Genomic DNA, 20,405 nt, shown 5'->3' with positions numbered 1-20,405 from the left:
CTAAACCACGTGTGCTCCCCATGCCAGCCTCGCTCATGTTCTCCCTCACCTTTGCCCATGACGTTCCTGGAACTCTGCTCCATGTTCCTGACCTGGCAAAACCCTATTCCTCCTCCAAGATTCCACCCTCCAAGATTCCTGCTCCCGGAAACCACCTCTGAGCCACAACGCCTCCTGTCCATGAGCTACCATGGAAGCCCCGGGCTGGGAGGTCATTTTAATTCCCCATCTTACGACCCTTAGGTAGACTTGCAGCAATCAAATAATGTCCTTTCTCTAAACAACGCTGGTGCCATCTGTGTCCTTCCTTCTAGAGCAGTGGTTCTCGAAGGGCAGCAGCAATCAGCACCACCCCAGAGGATGTTAGGCATGCAAGTTCTTGGGGCCCAGCCCAGTCCTACCCAATCAGGAAATCTGGGCGTTGCCCCAGCAATCTGTAGCTTAACTCTTCTCCAAGGGATTCTAGTGCACACTCAAGTTTGAAAACCGGTGCCCGGGAGCCTTCAAAGGCCACTGGGAGCAGTTCAGATTCTGCTCAGTAAGCTCTGCCTGGCAAGTTCCCCTTCTCCAGGATGGTGGAGCCTCTCCACAGCTGAAAGCAGCTGCGTTCACTGGAGCCAGATGCGGAAATACTTCCCCTCCCTGTACCCCTTGGACTAAACAAGAATCACCTAGGGAACAAAGGAAACCAGGCAACTCACGAGCGGTGCTTCAGGGAGCTCTCACTAACCCTGAGCAGTGGGCGGGCTCTCGCAGCGGCTGGCTGCACGGGACAGAGTTCACCTCAGGCGAAATCCATGGCTGGAGCACCTTGCTCTTACAGAAGCTGCTTTCTGGCTATTTTTCTCCAAAGGACAGTGTTAGACACACATCCACATGACAGGCAGAGCCGCCACTCTTGTGACAAGTAGATAAAATGGAACAGAGCAATTAGGAAGACGCTGGCTGTCGGTTGCAGCTGAACGTGCCACTGATGGCCACAACAAAGGCTACGGTGGTGAGATGAATGTGTTAGGTTTTGTCGCCCACTCCACGTCAGATCACTGCGTACACATTCGGGCCGACGGGAATGTCCAAAGAACCAGAAATGGACAACTTTTTAGCACTGACTTTTCTTATAAGCCCTTGGAGCTAGCTTTCCCTTCATACTTTATTTTTATTGAACACCTGCTATGCCCAGAGTAATAAGCCAGGTCTCACTCACCCGTGAATTACAACCTTAGCCGCATATCAGAAACAGACGAGGAGCATTGAAAACATTCTGATGTCTAGTCCCAAGCCCAGACCAATTCAACCAGAATCTCTGGAGTTGGACCCAGGCAACAGCATTTTAACAATTCCCCAAGGGATTCCAACGTGCAGCCAATTCAGGAAACAGTGGGGTTTTTGTTGTTGTTGTTGTTGTTATTATTCTTTTTTTTTTTTTTTTGCGAGAGAGTGGCGAGGAGCAGAGAGAGAGAGAGGGAGAGAGAGAGGATCCCAAGCAGGCTCCTCACGGTCAATGCAGGGCCCAACGCAGGGCTCCACCTCATGGACGATGAGATCATGACCTGAGCCAAAATCAAGAGTCGGACGCTTAACCAACTAAGACACCCAGGCACCCCTGGGGAACCATGGTTTTAAATACTGATGTCTGGATCCCACCCCCAAACCACATACATCAGTCTTGAGGGCTGGAGCCTGGGCATGTGCGTGTAACACACACACGAATGGAATTTTTAGAGACATCCATTATCACAACATCGTTTACAGCCCTGCCTATTGGAGCTAGTGTGAACTGGCTGTATGAATCTGACAGGGAATGGCACAAAAGGTACATAATTCATAAAAACGGCATTCTCGCTAGTGAATCCTGCCCTCAGGGCTCCCATAGTTCTCACACTTTGGGTACCGTCTCTTTCTCTCTCTGGAATGTCTCTGGTTTTCCTTTGGGTGCCTTCGGACCAAAAAAAAAAAAAATCTTTCCAGCTCCCTTCTCAGCATGTTTGAAAACTGGAAATGGCTTTTGAGGGTTAAATGCCCAAGGTTAAATTTAGGAATTAGAGGGCTCTTTGCCCTCTGCTGAAGAAGAAGGTAACTTCTCAGGTCAGGTCTGAGCCAGACATGGCTCACATTTTAAGAAACCAATAGGTAAGATAGAAAATACTATTATTCCTCATTTCACAACTTTGATGCTGTGTGCCTCGATCTGCCCAATGTGTGAGGGTGATTTTTACTCAAACGCAAACAAATGTGGTTGGGATACTTACCATCTACTGTGAATCCTTTGGTGGAAATGCTGATGTTTATATAACAAGCATGCTTTAAAAAAAAGGCACACCTGCAAAATCATTAAAACTTAGAAAAATAAGCCCAACACCTCCTCCTTTTCAGATTACCTCTGCACAGTTTTAATTTAGTGTGACCTATTTTTTTTTTGCCAGCATTGACCATTTATCTGCATGCCTGATGACCAAGGGAATCATTCTCTGTAATCACTGTTGCATCAGGAGGAAGGCTGGGTTGGAAGTTAAAAGACATGGGCTCTGTGTCCCATGTCATCTCTAATTCCCTGTGTGATCCAGAACAAGTTATTTGATCTTCAGGTTCCTCAATTATAAAGCAAGAGAATAAGTTCTTGCAAAGATGGTTTTCTTCCAGTTCAAACATCATGTGGTTCTAATTTGCTTGTGGACAACGACATTAGCCTAGTGGAAATGACTAAGAGTATTACTTTGTTTTCCTAAAAATGGATAATTATTTGGGAGAAAGTACCTTGGGTAACCAATTCCCTAAAACAAAGATTAAGTAACTAATATACACACTATACTGTCCCAGATGTGGTAAGGAAAGAAGAGAGATGGCCTATGCTGATAAAATTAATGAGGAAAACAATTACACATCTAACCATGATTAAAGAAAATGAAACAGATGTTATGGTATGAAAACAGAGAGGAGACAGCTTGGAGCATTTAGAAAAGCCTGTCCAGAAGCAATAGTAAAGTTCTTTCTATTAAAGTTTCTAGGATGGGTTGGTGGGTTAAGCATCCAACTCTTGATTTCGGCTCAGGTCATGATCTCACGGTTCATGAGTTCGAGCCCCGCGTTGGGCTCTGTGCTGACAACGTGGATCCTGCTTGGGATTCTCTCTTTCTCCCTATCCCTTGCCCCTCCTCTCTCTCTCAAAAGAAATAAGCTTAAAAAAAAAAAAGTTTCTAGTAAAGTTAGGGTTAAAAGAACACTGAACACAGCTTCTAATTCTGGACTTCCCAGGTAGTGATTCTGTTGCATAAGACAAGCCACCCATCTTTCCCAAGCTCAAGGCTTCCCATCTGCCAAGTGGGAATCCTATAACACGGACCCAACATACTGGACAGGCCACTGGGAGGCACAAAGAAAACACCAGCATTAGAGAGAGGGCTGGATAAAATGCTGTCTAGTGGAAGGTACACAAAGCTGGGGAGGACCTACTGAGCATGTGTCCCTATCGATTTTGAGCTGATGATTTCTAAACACCAGAATTTCTGCTGAGAAAGGCATCTAGAGATAAAATCCAGAACTGATGGGCTATCCTACACAGTGGCTTCTTTTCTTTCTCTCACCTTCTTAATTTTCCCCTTATTTACTTACTAAATAAAAATGTGTTTATTGTTTTAATTAAATAGTATAAAAAGGTGTAAGATAAAAATAAAAAATGCCTTCCCTCACCCCTCTCGATCCCCAGGTGCTTCTTACTTTACCACGACTAACAACAGCTTATGTATCCTTCCAGAAAAAAGCTGGAGACTGGCTCATGATCATAATTATACATGTACACGGTCTTGTATCTACCCCCTCTATCTACAGCTAGACACCTTCTTTTCTAGGTATCTATTACTGGAGAGGAAAGATCTTATTTCAAATAATCTCAGTTTAAGGCCATACAGTTTTAGATTACTGAAATCTGACATTGCTTTTAGTGGTGATAATTAAATAATAATGCTATTATTATTTCTTACCAATAAAAAGGGGAACAGAACAAGGTTATTTAATATGCTATGGAAGCCAATTCTTGAATTCAGGAGTGTAGAGCAAAATACCATATTGTTTTTGGTTAAATAAGAGAAAAGTCAGCCCCGAGAAGACTGATAAATACACCTTTGGTTCTGCAGATCTGCTTCTGAAAAATGGAATAGAGAAGTCAATGATTTTTTTTTATCTCCTCTTGTTCCACAAATTCATTTCAGGTTCACTTTCAAAGAATGCTCATAAAAAAAAAGAGGGGTTTTCAGCATTAACAAATTCACTGAATAACTTTTAAAGAATGAATGTATACGCAAAAATTTAAAAACAAGACTTTAAGCTATTAGCGAAAGCAATTTAATAAATTAAAAGCATTTTCACATTGGACACATAACTCCCTGTCATCCTTCATCCAACAAAATTAACAAGGACCCAAGTTTTTTTTATTTGTCTTTAATCTCCACTCAGCTCAAGAATATGGTAACGTAGAGAAAAAATGAACAGTTATTTAGGCCATGACATGCCCAGGACTATTTACCAGACATACTCTTGCTCACACTGTTAAAAAATGGTCTCTCTCCTTACTCCTACGTCCTAAGGTTCTTGTCATTTCGATGGCACACATTTCACTGGCTTTATTACATAGCAGATGGGTGGGACTGTTCAAGCCCCCTTCGAGTCCTACACAATGGGTATTAAAACTCTGTAATAATGGTCAAGACATTTCTCCTTTGCTCTCTTCCAATCTGGAAAGCTCAAAGCAGTTGAGTGTAGTTACTCTATTGTTCTGTATTTCTCACCTCCTCTTCCAAAGTGGTTTAGTACAATCATCTTCCTGATTCTCCTCTTACAAATAAAATCATTTTCTATTTCTGAATTTCTCTTTTTTTTTTTTTTTCCTGCTGAAAGTGCTATAATGCTTTGCTGCTCTGAGTCGTCTAAAAATGTCTGAATATTTGGTAAAAAGTGCCATTGCCACCACACAGAAAAGGCAATGCGCTGGTCTCTATGACAAGTACAGAGATTTGCTTGGCTAACTTTGTCTGAACTCCCTGTGGTTCTCACATATGTTACTGAAATCATAGCATATTATCTCTTATTAGCAGACAAAATGGTCTCAAAACGGCTGGAAAAAAATTAAATTCAAATAAATGGGAAATCTGACAATAGAAATTTTGAGGCCTTGATGGATCTCAAAATACCTACAAATCTTTAGAAAAAAAAAACTTTAAGAGCCTACGTTACTGATAAATAAAAGAAATTTGGACTTGCACCTAACGTGAATCATGCTGGAGGAATTAATTCACTTCTTTCAGGCTGAAGAGTTTTCAGACATCATGGTTCATAAATTCTTATGGCCGGTGGGGCTTTATAGTAATTCTGCCTCTAAAAATAATCATGGGAGGGTACATTTTCTGGGAGAATAGAAAAGTTGCTTCTTCAAGATTAATTAAGTCATTTATCGTTTTTTCCAAAGGGATCAGTCACAATCTAGAACTACCTGGGAATGGAACCACAGATTTGTTCTAAGGGACGGTTATTACAGCCTAACTGGAGGATTTCTATTTCTGGCTAAGAGTGGACTGAGTTATATATAATCTTTCCTATGGGTGAACTATTACCAGATTAAAATAAAAATAAGCTGGATAAATCATCGTGGAATGCCAAAAATGCGGTCTCCCAAAAGTTGGTGGGGATACCCTCCCGCAAAACAAGCCCTTTCCAGAGGGGCAGATCCCTACTGGCACAGTAGGGATCTTTGCTTCACCCAAAGCTACACACCTGAAGAGTGACAGTTGACTTGTGGTTTCCTGGGCTGATGACAATTTTCTGAGAGGACAGCTCTGAGGTTCCCCAGGGAGAAAGGTCCCCCCAAATAAAAATAACAGCCTCCTTTAAATTTTTTTTTTCAACGTTTATTTATTTTTGGGACAGAGAGAGACAGAGCATGAATGGGGGAGGGGCAGAGAGAGAGGGAGACACAGAATCGGAAACAGGCTCCAGGCTCTGAGCCATCAGCCCAGAGCCTGATACGGGGCTCGAACTCACGGACCGCGAGATTGTGACCTGGCTGAAGTCGGACGCCCAACCGACTGCGCCACCCAGGCGCCCCATAACAGCCTCCTTTAAAACAAGGCAATGGATGCTCTGGGAAGGTAAGTGGAGTAAGGTGGTGGAGAGGGATTCCCACCATTCCATGCCTCTCTGCCCAACCTTTTCAAACTTAGCACATTGTGTTTTTTTCACCGTAAAATGCTCTGGCTTTAGGAAAGTTGGGAACAACATCTCTGAGAGTTGGAGGAAGGTAGGGGGGAAATACATTTGGCTAGTGAGCCTGAGAACACATGGAAAAGCATGTGACTTCTAAAAGCCAGAAAGGATTACATAAGCTTCTTTTGAAGCGTTAGATTCCACACGAGTCCCCAGAAGGGCCACCCCGACTCCTGAGCCTGGACACGAATAGTTTACTCCCCACAAGGACTAGCCCTGGCCATGGGTGAAAATTCTGCTTCCCATATAGAATTGTTGGGCACCATGTCGAATGGAAGAAATCTCACTTAGCTAAAACACAGTCTACTTGTCTTAACAGTTGCTGGAATAGAAAGCATCTTCTTCCCTTACTATGTCCTTTGGTCCTAAATTCACATCTTTCTGGGGGCCGGTGTGGACGAGAAAGAAGAAGCCAGATGGAGACTGATGACTGATGGGGCTCCAGATGCCATTCCTGCAACAGCTTTCGCTGCCAGGTCACCTGCCTTATTAGGAAAAGCCTGAAGGATTAGTCTCATCTATGTAGGGAAATACATCTACATTTAGCTTGGGCCTTTGCAGGAATGTATTCATCCCAACCTTGGCTTTCCAGCTGTGACCAGGACATACTGGGAGTGGTGGAGAAAGTTCTCTGGTCATGGGCAGGCAAAGGGCAGCAGCTGTTTTGTGCTCCTCTCCTGTCAGTCTCTAAGGTAGTTCAGACTCACTTCTGCCTCCTTTCCGGCAGTGGTGAACTGGGTAATTTGAACTAAATTTCCCAATGAACACAACAGAGAAATATGGACAAAACAGTTTTTAAAAAATGTCTCCTAGGGGCGCCTGGGTGGCGCAGTCGGTTAAGCGGCCGACTTCAGCCGGGTCACGATCTCGCAGTCCGTGAGTTCGAGCCCCGCGTCGGGCTCTGGGCTGATGGCTCAGAGCCTGGAGCCTGTTTCCGATTCTGTGTCTCCCTCTCTCTCTGACCCTCCCCTGTTCATGCTCTGTCTCTCTCTGTCCCGAAAATAAATAAACGTTGAAAAAAAAAAAATTAAAAAAAAAAAAAAATGTCTCCTAAAAGCACAGAAGAGCTAACAGGATGGGGAGGGTCTTCGAAAGTAAGATCTGGGAGAAAGAGGTCAAGATGGGGGCCTGGGGATGAGGGGCCACTTTTACCCCATCAGAGGGACTGTTAATCCAGTCAGAGGAAGGGAGGAAACGGAGCAGCTCTTCTGGCAGCCTTATAGGGTCAGGGGGCCAGGGCATCCCTAGGGTGAAGACCTGGTAACCACTTTATACTTATGGTTGGGACCCTAGGAATAAGAGAAAACAAAAACAAACTGGTCTGATTTCATGTGATGTGGGTGGGCTAGAAAATCTCAAGTCCCCAGATTGATCCAGAATTGCTGGTACCCCAAAAAGCCTGAAGAAGCTATTTAAAATCCTCTCTAGAACTGTCATTTTTATCAGCACCACTCAAAGCCTCAAATTACTGCATTTCATCAATCTTAAATATCACTAATTACATGACTGCACTACTATTTCAGGTACTGGTGAAAAAGAAAAAGAAAAAAATGTTAGGTACCTACTATTTTAGGTACCACCTATAAATGTAGGACTCCGTCAACTATAAATCACATCTGAATTTCAGAGATTAAAGGGTGACGAAAAATACATCTTAAAATTGATGAGCTGATATTCATGCAAATATTTCTTCAAAACAATATCTAGCACACATTCAAAGATAATCAGGCACATAAGGAGATATAACATAATATGAACCAGCATGATAATCAGAACAAATCACAGACGGAAAAAACAGCTGCATAAGTCTTCCAGATGGAACAATTATGACACACAAAATGGAAAACAACTGTACTTACTATGCTCATGGAGATTCAAATTGGGCTTAAAGGGTTCAAAACAAGGAAACAGGAACTATATAAAAGTACCATTAAACATCTAGAAAAAGAACTAGAAATTCTAGAATTGATATTCAGTAACTCAAATTAACAATGTGAGAGATGGATTTATCTGCAGATTAGATATAGCTGAAGAGACACGGTGTGATTTAGAAGATAGGTCAGAAGAACTATCAGAATGTAGCTAAGAGATATAAAAAAGGTGGAAAGTACAGGAAAGAGGGTAAGAGACATTAAAAATATAGTAAGGACATTTAAGACAGTAAAATGACCCTGCAATACAAAGTTCTCCCAGAAATAGGCAAGGGAGTTCAGAGGAAGTTGCTAATAACCCTAAGCTCAGCTCCCTCAAAGACCAACTACACCACTGAGGCAGGTCACCTTAATGAAGATCCAGAGGTAGAATAACAGCGGTTAAAAGGTGCAATATTGTGATCTATAGGAAATACGTATTTGGCGATTCAGATGACCAAAGCCTATTTCTCACACATAGTTGGTCTTCATCTACAGCCACAGTTCCTGGTTCACAGCCCCTCAAACCTTGGAAATTTCCTGAGCTAGAAGAGCAATGGGAACATCTTTTTTCATAATATTTAGCCTCTGTCCTCAGTTCCTGAAATCACTGCGACCCAAAAAGGTGAAATAGGTCTCTTGGTACTCATAAAAAGCCCCACTCTTTGCCACACCTGGGTATGTGTTAAACAGGTGACTCTTGGAAAGTACCTAAGAATAGGGGCTGGTTGCCAAGAGAACTAACCATGAATGCAGGGATGGAACTTTCAGGCCTACTCCCTGACTTCCAAGTAGGGGAGAGGGGCTGGAGGTTGAATCAATCACCAATAGCCAATGATTTAACCTATCATGACTATGTAATGCAACCTCTGTAAAATTCCAAACGGAAGGAGTTCAGAGAGCTTCCATTTGGGGAATCTGAACGCTTCCATATTAATCACTGTGCCTGGCCCCAAACTCAATGAGAAACTCCTTTGTTTGGGACCTCACCCTATGTATCTCTTCATCTGGCTGTTGATTCATACTCTTTAATATCCTTCATAATAAACCAGTAATCCAGTGAGTCAACAGGTTTCCTGAGTTCTGAGCCATTCCAGCAAATTAACTGAAGCCAAGGAGCGGGTAGGGGGAACTTCTGATTTACAGCCAGTCACTCAGAAACAGAGGTGACAAGCTGGGCTTGCAATTGGCTTCTGAGGTGGAAGGCAGTCTTGTGAGACTGAGCCCATATCCTGTGGAAGCTGATGCTATCTCCGGGTAGATAAGTCAGAATTGAGTTGAACCATAGGACAGCCAGCTAGTGTCCAAGAATTGCTTGAATGTGTGGGGAGAACACATTGGTTCTCAGAACTTTTGGGGATCAGAACTTTTTATTTTATAATCATTTTTAATTTTTTTTATGTTTTATTTATTTTTGAGAGTAAGAGAGACAGAGGACAAGTCGGAGAAGGGCAGAGACCGAGAGGGAGACACAGAATCCGAAACAGGCTCCAGGCTCTGAGCCATCAGCACAGACCCCAAAGCGAGGCTGGAACTCACCACGAGATCATGACCTGAGCCGAAGTCAGTCGCTTAACTGACTGAGCCACCCAGTGCGTCCCTGATCAGAACTTTTTAAAAAGAATATGCAACTACAGTTATTTTACCTTTCTGTGCATCACTCTCCTCATGTGTGAATGGATATAGTAAAATAGTTCCCACTTCACAAGCTGTTGTAAGAACCGAGGGTTAACAACTGTGAAGCACTGACTCTGTGCTCCGTGTATGTTGGCTGATACCAAGGGGATCGAGCTCCCTGTCCACCCAACCTTACTTCAGGAACTCAACAGGCAGCTTCACCACTATGAACAAAAAGAGTTTAGCCTAAAACACAAAACTGGAAACGTTGGAACTGTGGAACATTAGGGTTGGACAGAACTCTTCATAGGATATCCAGAAGCTCAAAAGTTTCTTTCCTTTTAAAAAATGGGTTTTATATATGCAGATCAATTTCTTAAACCACTAACCCCAAACAGAAAAACAGATAATTAACAAAAGATACAAACAGGTAATATTACAGAGAAATGTTTAGCTATAGTGGTAACCAAAATGCAAATGAAAGCAATAGTGACATATTTTCCACTTATCAAATTGATAATTCTTAAAAAATCAAATACCCTATGCTACCAACGATGTGGTAAAATCATTTCCATATTTGGAACGCAATTGGTTAGCATGATACATTCCACTGTTGGTTGAGTAGTTTCACTACCTGGAAATGTATACCAAGAAAACAATCCAAATTGTAGAAAAAGTATGGACACAAAGTTGCTCACTGCAATGATACAGCAGTGAGAAACTGGGAGCCAATGATATTCACTAATATTGAATTGTGTAGCCTTTAAAAGTTATGTTTACTGGGGTGTCTGGATGGCTCAGTCCATTGAGCATCCGACTCTTGGTTTTGGCTCCAGTCATGATCCCAGGGTCATGGAATCAAGCCCCATGATGGGCTCCATGCGTAATGTGGAGCCTAATTAAGATTCCCTCTCTCTCTCTTTCTCTCTCTCCCCTTCTGCCCCTCTCCCCTTCTCTCTCTCTCTAAAATAAAGTGAAAAAAATTTCTTTAAAGTTATGTTTACAAAGAGTTTGTAAAAACATGGAAATTGTTATAATATTAACTAAAAAGATATGCATTACAATCATATGTACAGTATGATCTCAATTGTGTTTAAAACTTGAGCTGAGGGAAAAAACACTAAAGCATAGCAAAAATATGATCGGGTCAAAGGATCATGGTAGGATTTTAAAATTTTTCTTGCTACTTCTCATAATGCATATATAGTACTTTTCTAAATAGGGAAATAAATGTTTTTTTTTTTCTAATTATTTACTATAAGGCCATTATCAAAGAGCATTAAAGGAAGGTTTTTTTTAATTTAAAAAATTTTATTGAGATATAATTGGCATATAACATTATATTCGTTTCAGGTGTACAATGTAATGATTCAATATTTGTATATACTGTGAAATGACCACCACAATAAGTCGAATTAACATCCATCACCACACACAGTTACAAATATTTTTTTCTTGTGGTGAGAACTTTTACATTCTACTCCCTTAACAAAACAACTTTCCAATACACAATACAGTATTATTAAGTGTAGTCACTGTGCTGTACATAAGAAGGTTTGTCAAATAATCTCATTTTTCACTAAGTCAACTGTTGGCGCCTTCTCCTGGTTCTTTACAGTACCACTCATATGCACACATACCTTTGGCATAGGTGAAATCAGTGTGAATTAATGATTAGTTCCACCAGGATTAGATGACCCGGAAACTCTTCCTGCCAGGACCTCCCTCCACTAACCCGCGCTGGCAACCAGGAAGTCGGAACAATTTTTCAGTCACAATGAGTGTCAAAGGGGACGGCGCAAACTCTTCACCCCGAACCCAAGCTTAGCAGTAACCTTTGTGCAACCCTGGCAAGCCACCTAACTTCTCTCAGCCTCAGTTTCTCCGTGCATTCAATGACACAAGGAGAGCTGCTCACTGCTCACTGGTCCCCCAAATCCCTTGCAGCTTTAAGCTCTGTGATTGTGTGTAGATTTGACCCCAAATCTCCAAATAGGTCTTGACTCTTGAAAAACTTTGTAAAAATCAAATCCGTGTAAACACAAATGGAAAACCAGCTATTTTTTAAAAAATCCCTCCTATAATAAATCTTCTCGTAGCGAGCCTTTTTATTTTTGTTAACTCTAGACACTGACATATTGACAGTTCAGTGTCACATACAACCAGGCCCATTTACATACTGTGGCAATAATCATAGCACGTTCTAGTCCTCACTGAAGGTAGGTCGATTTAAATTAAGGAAAAAGATTGTGAATGAATGAAAAGCCTGAAATATAGGGATTTTTGTTTTGGTTTGTTTTATTAAGTTTTCAAGTACTTCGATTACTTGCCTCCCCCCGCCCCCAAAAGGTATTTCCTACCTAGCCTGTTGCAATGCAAGGAGAAGTCTCATCCCAGTCTTGGGTATTCCAAAAAAGAAGGCTGAATCAATGAAATCTTACGGTAAACTCTCCACATACCATTATAATATACTGAAAAAGAGTTTCATTCGCTTTCTGAATCAATAAACTTGGGCACTGGGCCAACCTCACTTACAATGTGCATGAAGTTACTTCTGTCCACGAAGGGAGCTCACACAGCTTCCTGCTAAACTTGAACCAACCTTGCCCCAGGTTCCATCCTACAAAGATGCTGCTGATGCTAATGCTGACCCAGAGTCGCCGAAGCTCTGAAAGTCTACTTCTGAGGACAAACGGTAACAGAAGCACAGGCCACCCTGCATTTAGCAATTCCATCTTGATCCATGCTCTCTAGGCATGCCAAGTCTTTGACAAGCTTCCCTTAGCTCTTGCCATCATCGGTAGAGGCAAGTCTCTACCTTCCTATCCCTGCGGCCACAGCTGTCCCGTGGCTCCGCAAATCTTTCCAGAGACAGCTTCACTTAAAGCTAATGAAACTGAAACCCCTCTTGCACAGGACCCTTCCAATGCCCCAGCAACGCTGTCATCTGGTCATCTTGTCTTTTCCTTAAAGGTGACCCTCAAATTACATAAGCATCCTGTCCCATCAGAACTAGATCCTCTCCCCACCTCCCTCCCCAATGCTGCTCACCAGCCACTGCCCAAGCAGCGGCTGGGACGACCCTGTAGGCAATGGTAGCTCCCTGTGGCGGTTCTGCTACCCATATTTCTGGCATATCAATCAGCCACATGCTAGGAGAAGAATTAGAGTTTTGCTTTTTTTTTTTTTTTTGCCTCAAAAGATTGACTTAACATAATGGGCAGATTTGACTATGTGGGATGACAAGAGATGCTTCGCTGACTTATGAAATTATTCATATGGAAAGTTCTACAAAGTTAACTTCACATTTACTAAGTCACCTTGACCAAAAAGAACCAAGTTACATTAAATCAGGCCTCTCCCAGAAAAGTAGGAAGTTATACAGAATGGTATGTATTAACTAATACCCCTTAAAACAGTGGTTCTCAGTGCCTGGGTGGCTGAGTTGGTTGAGCATCCAACTTTGGCTCAGGTCACGACCTCACCACTCACGAGTTCGAACCCTGTGTCAGGCTCTGTGCTGACAGCTCAGCAAAGAATGCTTCGGATTCTGTGTTTCCCTCTCTCTCTCTCTCTCTCTCTCTCTCTCTCTCTCTCTCTGCCCCTCCTCTCCTCCCGCTGTCTCTGTCTCTCCCTGTCTCTCTCAAAAAGAAATAAACATTAAAAACAAAACAAAACAAACAGTGGTTCTCAATCAAGAGTGATTTTGCTTCTCAGGGGACATCCAGCAACAACCAGAGACATTTTTGATTGTCACAATTTGGGGTGGGGGAGGGCACGCTACTGGTATCTGCTGGGTAGAGGCCAGGGATACCGATAAACGTTCTACAATGCACAGGGCAGTTTCCCGTGACCAAAAAATTATTCAGCCCACAACATCAATAGCACTCAGGCTGAGAATCTCTGCCTTAAAATAGTGGGCATGTATAGACAGGTAAAGAAGCAAGGATTCTGCTTGGAAAACGATTAACCTTTAAACACTAGAGCAGGCAAAGGCCAGGTTGACAGACAGTTGAGGCGGGGCGGCGATCTGACTTTAGCCACCACACCATGATATGAAGCATGGAAGGCTCCAGATTTTCATGGGTCACACGGGACTGCAGAGACCCTTGCCAAGAGTGGCTACACGAGGAGGTGTACCAGGAAGGGGATTTTGCCTCCCCAATCACCTCCAACACCCACTTGCCTGTGCCTGAAATCCTCTCCCGGCGGACAAAGCCTTTCATTCCAATGAGGCTTACAGCACAAAGACCCCCGGAAGGGAGGACAGTGACCTACATTCATCTTCAAGAGAAAGTGACTGATGACAGATTGTTTTTCCCCTGAGTTTCCATACAGGGAAAGGCTCTGAGCAGCTGAAAGTGGTAAGCGCAAAGGAAGCAATAATGGGCCCGGATGAGGTAGGGAAATGGTGAAGTGGGCGAGACAATGTTCTGAGATAAATGTCCTCTACAGATAAGCCTGAGCCTGCAGGGAGGGAGGGATGCAGAGAGAGAAAAAGAAGTCACATTCTTAGCCTTGGAGAAGATTACAATCAAGTTCAGCTCAGGTGAAAAAACGCCAGGAATGCTCGAAAGAATGGCAGGGATCCAGCACCATCCCAGCGGTGAACAGGAGACAAAGGTCCTCGCCGGCCCTGAGATCACAGGGAACCCCAAACTGTGCTGGGTGGAGCCCATCACCCCCCACACCCAGCAGAGTCCTGGACACAGAGTAAAATGCTCAGGCAGCATTTCTTTGTTGAATGAATGGAAACTATTCTAGATGAAGAAGGATCAAACTACTGGCTTGTTTCCCTTCACACCTCTGCTTACACCATTTTTCTCAATTTGGGAGGAAGCCTTGGTTTGAGGTCTCTTCTGCCCCTGTGAATCCTATTCCATTCTCTGTACATTCCTGATTTCGGCCCCTGTGGGGTTTTCCTCTGCTCTTCTCATAAGTAAAGGAGGCCTGAAGCCACTCACCTAGTGCTTATCACATTTCCTATGTATCTTTTATAATGGGCCTACTTTCAGGAAGGATTTGAGGGGGGCTTTGGAGTTCATAACAAAAAATATGATAATGTTGTTTAAAAAGAATTTAAGAGAGGGGCGCCTGGGTGGCTCAGTCAGCTAAGCGTCCGACCTCGGCTCAGGTCGTGATCTCACGGTCCGTGAGTTCGAGCCCCGTGGCCGGCTCTGTGCTGACAGCTTGGAGCCTGGAGCCTGCTTCGGATTCTGTGTCTCCCTCTTTCTCACTCCTCCCCCGCTCATGCTCTGTCTCTCTCTTCTCAAAAATAAATAGACATTAAAATAATAACGATAAAAAGAATTTAAGAGGGAAACTGGAGATAATTTGGGAAGAAAAAGAGCACTGTACCAAGAAGCTGGGATCAAGCAGTGCCCAGGAATTGCTGGAGCCCAACACACTAGACATAGAGCAGCTCTCACCATCCGAGAAGAGGAAAGCCACAACACCATGAGCACAGAACTTTTTCTGACATTAAATTCTAGGAGGAATTTGCTCCTGGCTTTTCAAGTTTGCTGTGCAAGCAGTCTTTTTATGTGTTTATCTCAAGAACTCTGTTAATTCCTTCATGACTGGGGTGCCTGGGTGGCCTAGTCGGTTAAACGCCCAACTTTAGCTCAGGTCATGATCTCACAGTTGGTGGGTTCCAGCCCTGAGTTGGGCTCTGTGCTGACAGTTCGGAGCCTGGAGCCTGCTTTGGATTCTCTCTCTCCCTCTCTCTCTGCCCCTCCTCCATTCGCACTCTGTGTCTCTCTCTCAAAAATAAATAAACACTAAAAAAAAAAAAAAGTCCTTTGTGACAAAGACTACATCTTAGATTATATCTTCCTGATAGCAGCCTATATTAAACATAAGTGCTCAAATATTTGCCAAGAGACTGATGCCCCACAGTTTTCTTGACAATCTGGATATTCCAGTGCGTGTCAGGATCCCAAGATGATCAGAGTAATAGAGTCATCATATCTCTTAGCAGGAAGGACCCTCAGACCATTTGATTCTTTCACTTAGCCCCTAGCCACCCAAATGACGGGATTTTAAAGATATCCTCACCCCACCTGTTGTCACCAATTTGGAACTAGGAGTTGGAAGGTCCAGGCTGGACCTATCTTTGTGCCTTCCGCCACCCCCTTCATGGTTTATTTAGTTGGTTGTCCTTTTGTCTGTCTTTCTGTCCTCACCACTGATTGTCTATCCCTTTGACTATCAGGACTTTGCCCTATTAACCTTTAATTCATTGCAGTAACTAGCATGGTGCTTTGCACAAAGGAATTGACAACCTCTCCCCCACCCCAAGCCCCTGGCCATGTAAGTAAAGTGAATTGGAAAGGGGTCCCAGAGTAGGCCTTTGCATTATTCTGCCCTGCTCCCCTCCAACCCCTCAAGCTCTAGTATTGAAGACAAGCTCTTCCTACCCCACATGACAAGCAGTCCAGAAAAGGTAAAATGTAGGCTACTAAAGGAACTGAAGGCTGAAGGGTCCAAAGACACATTCTCTCCTTTGCTTCCCTATGTCTCCTAAAAGTAGGCTGGGCAATCCTTCAGAAAACACACACACACACACACACACACACACACACACACAAAACCTTTGTACACACAAGGTGTTCAGGAGATACCTATTAAAATAAGGTCACAGCACAACTACCTTGAAAACAGGAAGCACTCAATAAATATCTGCTAAATTGAAATGTTTGTAACACATCTACTTCCTACCTAGTAGATGCTCAATAAATACCTTTAAATTAAGACGATCCTAGGACTGCTGCCTTGCACATAGTAGGCCCCCTGTAAATGGCTATTAAATCTCATAGTGGTAGACGCTCGCTCCTCAGAGAACTCGGGCAGAGATCCATGAATGGAAATGCGCGTCTCGAGGTAGCGCTTTTGAGAGTGCTGGAGAGGCGCGTGACAGTGCGCGGCCGCCGCGCACAGCGCGCTTTTTCCGGAGCCGCGGACGCACCGCCTGCTCTCGGGCATTGATTAGCGATCGGGACCCATTCCCCACCCAGGGGCGGGCAACGGCTGCCGCCTCCACTTGTCACTTCGGGGCTGCACCTGAAGCTCCCGCAACGGCCCCCTCCCGGGGCACCCGCCCACCCAGGCTTCTCGGATTCCGGAGAGTTGCGGGCAGAACAAAAGCAAACGCCAGCCGGGCTTCCGATTGCTTTCCGGTGGAGAGCAGCCGGGGAAGAGGCTGGGGGAGCTGGCCCAGGACCGGGCTGCGTGGTCAAACCCGACCGGCTGCCGGCAGCTGCCCGCCCTCCCCAGCGGATTCGGGCTGGGGATTGCCGAGCCGGAGAAAGCGGCGGGGCTGCCTCCCTCCCTCCCAGCTCTCCTGGGCACCCCGAGCCCCCGCCCTGGGGCCGCGAGGGGCAGAGTGGAAGCCTCAGTCGGGTGGGGCGTGGGGGGTGCTACAGTAACCCCTGAACGAAGCGCGAAGGCGGCTAGAGGAGAAGATGCTAGGGGACTGGGGCAGACCCCACAACCAAGATCCCAATTCGAACTCGCAATACGAACCGCCCCTCGGAGCCCCCAAACGCGCGGAACTGCCCGCAGGGGTGGGGTCCCCCCACCCAGCACCCGGTCCCTAAATTCTCCTGCACTACACACCCCCCGGGGACGCCCAGTGGCAACCTTCCCATCGGAACCGCAGATCCAGGGACAGCCCCCGCGCGCGGTTGGCCGAGCAAAGGGGTCCTTGAGCGCGGCCGCGTCGGTCCCGCGGGAGACACCCCCCCCCTCGGAAACTCGCTAGTTTGGTATTTGCTTGGTTTTCCGTTGGGTTTGGGTTTTTTTATAAAGGTGAGGTGGGGGTGCAGAGAGAGCGGGGAAGTAGCATTTCTTCCCTTCGCCCGGCTTCTCCAGAACCCGCAGAACTCCGAGAGGGGCAGGCAGCGGGAGAAGAAAGAAAGCGGAGGGGGAGCCACTTACCCAAGGCAGAGCCCGAGAGCGCGGCGGCCCGGGCGCGAGAGACGCCTTTGTCTGCGGTCGCGGCGCCGGCGCGCTCGGCCAGGCGGGTCCCAACCCCGGCGCGCCGCGAGCTCCCGCGGGCGCCCGGACAGCCCGGCTCGCGGCTCCGGCTCCGGCTCGCGGCTCCGGCTCCGGCTCCGGCTCCGCTCCGGCCCCCGGCCGCACCGCCCCGCGATCGCCGCCGCCGCCGCCGCCGCGGCTCCGCCCCGAACCGGGCCCCGCCCCCGGGCTGCCGGGCCCCCACCTGCTGCGGCGGCTGGAGCTGGGGAGCCCGGCCTGGGCGTCCGGGGGCGGCCGCCCACCCCGCGCGCCCCGCTCCTGCCTGCCTCCCCAGCCACCCCGCGGAGCGCGCGCGGGGCGGACGGACCTTGTCCCCCGAAGCCCCCGCAGAGGCAACCTCACCTGGGGGGCTTGGCGCCCGCGCGTTTTCTGAGTCGAGTCTCCGTCCCGAGGCAGCCTGGCCTTCCTGCCCGGGCGCACGTTCTCAGGAGTCCTCCGTCACCTTGGAAGCCGGTCCCCACTTTTGCCGGGGGGAAGGGGACCCCTCGAGGTCTGCCCGGGAGGGAGGGAGCGGGGGGGGGGGCCGGGGAAGCTGGATCCTCCCCTGCCCCGGCCGAAAGCGGGCCTCCCAAGCCTGGTCAGCCCCGCGCCGCTGCAGCGGCCGGGAGCCGGGGCGCGGGCGTAGAAGGAGCGGACGGGGACCTGGTGGCCGGTTTGGAGCCGTGCGGTCCTTGGCCGTCGCCGGGCAGAGGGAGACCCGGATGGGCGGGAGAAGGAACCGGCCCAGAGTCGAGGGGGCGCAGGGTGCACGTGCAGCGGTCCAGAGCTTGCCTTAGATTCAGAGTCGGGCGCCTGGGCTGTGAACCTGTGCTCATTTGCAGGGCCGGGATAAAAGTAACAGAAGGGAACCAGACTTTGGAAGCCAGAGAAAAGGAAAGCAGAAGGCTCCAGACTTGTGCACAACAGTGGTAATAACTGCTGTTTAGGTGGTGCCTTCCAGCAAATCCAAAGTGGTCCATACGGATTAGGTGCGTCACTTAATGCATTCGCCCCAGTGGAAATGTGGGGGAGCCACTTTTCTAGGCAGAGAAAAATATGATAACCTAAATATTGTATAATGAGGTCACTGGCGACTTTAGCTGCCCATGAGCCCTCCCTACTCCCAACTCCCAAAGCATTCTGAGCAAGAGCCTTAACTTTGGTACTTCATAAGGTCAGCCGTATCCTACCTTATTTCTGCTTTACACCGCATTTCTACCTCTAGGGCCTAGTGCAATTCCAGGTGTGTAATGGGTGTTCAGTCACTGTTGAATGCATTAATGTGTGATTCATGTAACTGTTCTAAATTAACGTGGGCAAAAACAAAGATTTTAAATTGTGGGATCAAATTAGAAAATACATCAAGTGGGTAGAACAGTGATGGCCACATGAGGTGTAATAAATGTTAGCTCTAATGATCACATAGATTGAAATGCTATTAATCGTATGTATGCAGGTAATAGGTTAAGGTTACATGCTAACTTAAAGACAGCAGTTATCTGAACCTTCATTAACCTAAAGGAATGAGTAACGATAAGGAGAGAATATTTAACAAGCAACTGTGTGTGCATCTCTGGTAAGACTTTCCTCCTATGTATCTTTCTCAAAGAGAACATTTTAACATTTGCTTCTTTAATTTTCATTACAAATAAGTGTTATCAATTCAGTGGGTATGCATACATATGAAATACTGTGTTAATTTATTCATTTTTATAACATCTTTTCTAGGAAGGAGGAATAAGAGGCCCCAAGGATTCTCATTTTGTCCAAAAACGCCAGAAAAGCAAATGTGCCACCCCATTAAGCCCATTAGGCTGAGAGTCTGGTAGGTGTGAATAAAGAGACTGACCCAGGACAACACCAGCAAAGCTCCTAGTCTCCCTCCTGGGTGTTTTAGATCAGTGTCTTGGGTCTGTGAAACTGCTCTTGGGAGCAATGTGCTTGTCCACGTGAGATAATTTATCTCTTCCATTTGGCAACTGGGAAAATGTAATTTTCTCCGTGTGATGAGTGTGAGTGAATGGCTCATGCATAGTGAATGGCCGTCCTCCAAATTATGGTACGAGGGTGTGAAATATGCATTTTAATATCAGAGTCCATTACCGCACAATGCCAGGGGAATGAATGAGAACTGGGATATTTCATCTAGACACCCTGCATCACATCAGTATCACATGGTATTCTTCTATGGATGCTGTTATTAGGAAACAGGTTATTCCTTATTTTTATCCTGGCAGAAGAAACAAACAGCTGGCCTAGATGTGTAAGTAGGAAATAACCACACAGAACCCAGAGGTTGGGAAGGTCACCAGGTTGTTTGAGGACTTTTTTTTTTTCAGGGGCGCTTGGGTGGCTCAGTCGGTTAAGCCTCTGACTCTTGATTTTCGGCTCAGGTCATGATCTCACGGTTGGTGAGTTCAGGCCCCGTATTGGGCTCTGCACTGACAGCACAGAGCCTGCTTGGGCCCTTCCCCTGCTCCTGCTCTCCCTCTCTCAAAATAAAATAAATACACTTAAAAAAAAAAAAAAGAGGGGTCTTTTTTTTTTTCATGGGGAAAAATGTACCAGCATTTCCCCACTGCCTATGACTGGATACCACATGCTGTATCT

General features: G+C 45.8%; 1 protein-coding gene across 4 annotated transcripts in view; it reads right to left on the bottom strand.

Annotated features, from left to right (window-relative positions):
- Positions 1 to 18,467, bottom strand: part of MAPK4 (mitogen-activated protein kinase 4) — a 153,659-nt gene extending 135,192 nt beyond the window's left edge. For 2 of the 4 annotated variants that reach the window (XM_045456913.1, XM_045456915.1), the window contains exon 1: positions 18,159 to 18,467. The gene's annotated coding sequence lies outside the window, so the exon portion shown is untranslated. Of the gene's footprint in view, positions 1 to 17,717; positions 17,923 to 18,158 lie in introns of those variants that run through there. The other 2 variants (XM_045456912.1, XM_045456914.1) reach the window with 1 other exon arrangement.
- Positions 18,468 to 20,405: the final 1,938 nt, after the last annotated feature.

Source organism: Leopardus geoffroyi, chromosome D3 (assembly GCF_018350155.1).
Source record: "Leopardus geoffroyi isolate Oge1 chromosome D3, O.geoffroyi_Oge1_pat1.0, whole genome shotgun sequence".
NCBI classification, from domain to species: Eukaryota; Metazoa; Chordata; class Mammalia; order Carnivora; family Felidae; genus Leopardus; species Leopardus geoffroyi.
The sequence above is the reverse complement of the archived record's forward strand: the minus strand, read 5'-3'. Positions and strand labels throughout refer to the sequence as shown.